The sequence below is a fragment of the Pseudophryne corroboree genome, chromosome 11, assembly GCF_028390025.1.
Source record: "Pseudophryne corroboree isolate aPseCor3 chromosome 11, aPseCor3.hap2, whole genome shotgun sequence".
NCBI classification, from domain to species: domain Eukaryota; kingdom Metazoa; phylum Chordata; class Amphibia; order Anura; family Myobatrachidae; genus Pseudophryne; species Pseudophryne corroboree.
Window position 1 is genome coordinate 352,686,966 of NC_086454.1, and position 3,536 is coordinate 352,690,501.

General features: G+C 45.7%; 1 non-coding gene across 1 annotated transcript; it reads right to left on the reverse strand.

The window, feature by feature from the left end:
* Nucleotides 1–808: 808 nt before the first annotated feature.
* On the reverse strand, nt 809–882 carry TRNAT-AGU (transfer RNA threonine (anticodon AGU)). Its single transcript has one exon. It is a non-coding gene; the product is annotated as a tRNA-Thr (tRNA).
* Nucleotides 883–3,536: the final 2,654 nt, after the last annotated feature.

Here is a 3,536-nt window from a genome sequence, read left to right on the forward strand (position 1 = left end):
CTTTATATTTACACTGCAATTTAGATTTCAGTTTGAACACACCCCCACCCAAATCTAACTCTCTCTGCACATGTTACATCTGCCCCACCTGCAGTGCACCATGGTGTCGCCCAACTGCTAACAAATTTGCTGCTGCGATCAACTCTGAATTAGGCCCAATATTAGAGTGATTGAGGTTCCTCCCTCACTAGAAAACGCAGTGGAGAGAATGAAAGTGTGTCTGGTTTTATTTTTATAGAATCTGCAAAAAGGGAGAATTGATTAAATAGATAAACATTAACTACCAGCACCTGGTACTGCAGTATATTGGGCTTCTTATTCGTGCAGCAGCACAGCACAACAGGCTGTCCTTTATTATTATTATTATTCCACAGCCATATTATGTGTGCATGCCCCCTGGGCTAGATAAGATATATATAACATGCAATGAAATCATTCTGCAATAGTCAGCTATAAGGGAAGCAGCACTACCTATGTTTCACCACAAGGTGTCACTCTTAGCATACGAAAGCTATGACGTTTAACGTTTATACGATAGCATCATGAGCAGATTATAGTATCTGCAACAGATTTATAATGCACAGAGCACTAATAAACAGATGTAGCAAACTAAGGGGCAGATGTATTAATCCTGGAGAAGTGATAAAGCAAAGACAAGTGGAAGGTGATAACGCACCATGCTTATACAAGTGTGTGCTCGGTATTATCAGCCTTAGAACTACAAGAACCAGGAATAATCACTATCAACATCCCTAAATAAAATCTGGTGTTTAGACGGAAAATAAAAAAACATATTTACACAACCTACAGGCACCGCTGGGATTTGAACCCAGGATCTCCTGTTTACTAGACAGGCGCTTTAACCAACTAAGCCACGGCGCCACACGGTGTCTCTGCCTGAAAAGAGAGCTCCTCATCCGGCCTGCGGCAGCAGCATCACTGGCAGCGTGTGTTGGGCTTGGACAATACAGGGGGGTATATTTACTAAGGTCCCGATTTTGACCGAGATGCCGTTTTTTCTTCAAAGTGTCTTCTCGGTAATTTACTAAACTCAAATCACGGCAGTGATGAGGGCATTCGTATTTTTTTGGAAGTCCAGAAAAAAAAATACGAATGAATACACCATCGGTCAAATACGCCAGCAAAATTGTAGAACTCAGTCATTTACTAAAAAGTGCACATCTCAAAATAGCCAAACACTGCCGTGAAAAATTGCAATTCGTAAAAAAGTGCTAAAAAAAACCAGACCTGCTTTTTTGAGCCGTGATTGAATAGGCATGCACGGATCCATGAGATCCGTGCATGTATATCAGTGGGAAGGGGTGGGAAAGTGTTAATTGTCCCCCAAAAAATTGTGTGGGGTCCCCCCTCCTAAGCATAACCAGCCTCGGGCTCTTTGAGCCGGTCCTGGTTGCAGAAATATGGGGGAAAAATGGACAGGGGTTCCCCCATATTTAAGCATAACCAGCCTCGGGCTCTTTGAGCCAGTCCTGGTTGCAGAAATATGGGGAAAAAATGGACAGTGGTTCCCCCATATTTAAACAACCAGCACCGGGCTCTGCGCCTGGTCCTGGTTCCAAAAATACGGGGGACAAAAAGCGTAGGGGTCCCCCGTATTTTTGAAACCAGCACCGGGCTCCACTAGCTGGACAGATAATGCCACAGCCGGGGGTCACTTTTATACAGTGCCCTGCGGCCGTGCCATTAAATATCCAACTAGTCACCCCTGGCCAGGGTACCCTGGGGGAGTGGGGACCCCTTCAATCAAGGGGTCGTCCCTCCAGCCACCCATGGGCCAGGGGTGAAGCCCGAGGCTGCCCCCCCCATCCAAGGGCTGCGGATGGGGGGCTGATAGCCTTGAACATAAGGTAAGTATGTGTATATGGAGGTGTGGATGGATGTATTAAAGTTATACTATCAAGGTGTGTGTGTGTTGTCTTTTTTGGGGTATTTTTTTAGTAGTAGTTCTACAGGTACCAGCGGCCCAGTTTTTCCGCCGCATGCTGGTACTTGTGGTTCTCCAAGTACCAGCTTGCGGGGGAGGCTTGCTGGGACTTGTAGTACTGCTACTAAAAACAATATCATTCATTTTTCTCAAGGCTATCAGCCCCCCATCCGCAGCCCTTGGATGGGGGGGGCAGCCTCGGGCTTCACCCCTGGCCCTTGGGTGGCTGGGGGGGGGAGACCCCTTGATTGAGGGGGTCCCCACTCCCCCAGGGTACCCTGGCCAGGGGTGACTAGTTGGATATTTAATGCCACGGCCGCAGGGCACTGTATAAAAGTGACCCCCGGCTGTGGCATTATCTGTCCAGCTAGTGGAGCCCGGTGCTGGTTTCAAAAATACGGGGGACCCCTACGCTTTTTGTCCCCCGTATTTTTGGAACCAGGACCAGGCGCAGAGCCCGGTGCTGGTTGTTTAAATATGGGGGAACCACTGTCCATTTTTTCCCGATATTTCTGCAACCAGGACTGGCTCAAAGAGCCCGAGGCTGGTTATGCTTAGGAGGGGGGACACCACGCAATTTTTTTTAAATTTTACACAATTTAATATAATAAAAAAAATGCACAATGAACCCCAGCACGGATCTCACAGATCCGGCCGTGATTCATTGTGTTAAAGTTGGCAGTGTTTTGCTAATCACTGCCGTAAAACACAGGGAAAAAATACGAATGACATCGACATCGGAAAAAACGAAAATGCAGAATACGACAGCTTAGTAAATTAGTCGTAATAAATTCAAAAAGTTGCAGTTTTACACTTTCGATGTCATTCGTGATTATTCTCCCACCAAATCACGAAATCAAATCACAAATTACGAATGTTAGTAAATATACCCCAGGGAGAGAAACTTTTTCCAAACTATTGTTATAGTTATGTGTAGAGCATTTGTTACTGTAGACAGGGAATATAATGAGACATCTCTGCCAATGTGCACCTGGTAGGTTTAATATATGGAGTATTACATTTAGCTGTAATGTCTGTCTCTCCACGCTATGGGGTAAATTTACTAAGGTGGGAGCATTTTAGAACTGGTGATGTTGCTCATAGCAACCAATCAGATCTTACTTAACATTTATCTAGCTACTTCTAGAAGATAATAGATAAAATTTGATTGATTGCTATGGGCAACATCACCAGTTCTAAAAAAAACTCCCACCTTAGTAAATATACCCCTATGAGTCCTGTATAAAGTTACAGGACACATAATAACACAGAACACCCCTCTGTTCACTACAGGACACATCATACAAAGAGGGGTGTCGTATATATACACACCCACTCTCCCGGATCGTGTGGGAGATATTTCGGGTAGTCCTCTGCACCCCCAGAAGAATGGCCGGATCTCCTCCATCCCATCCGGAGAAAACACAGCGAATTGTGGCTTTGTTTTGAGAGGTTGGCGCCGCTTCACCACTGATCCACTATACTGCTATGGGAGCGGGGCCTAATAGCGTGTTAAGCAGCCCCATACCCCCCCCACCACCACCACCACCACCTGCGATGTTTCCTCTCCAGGTAAGTATGTAAGATGATA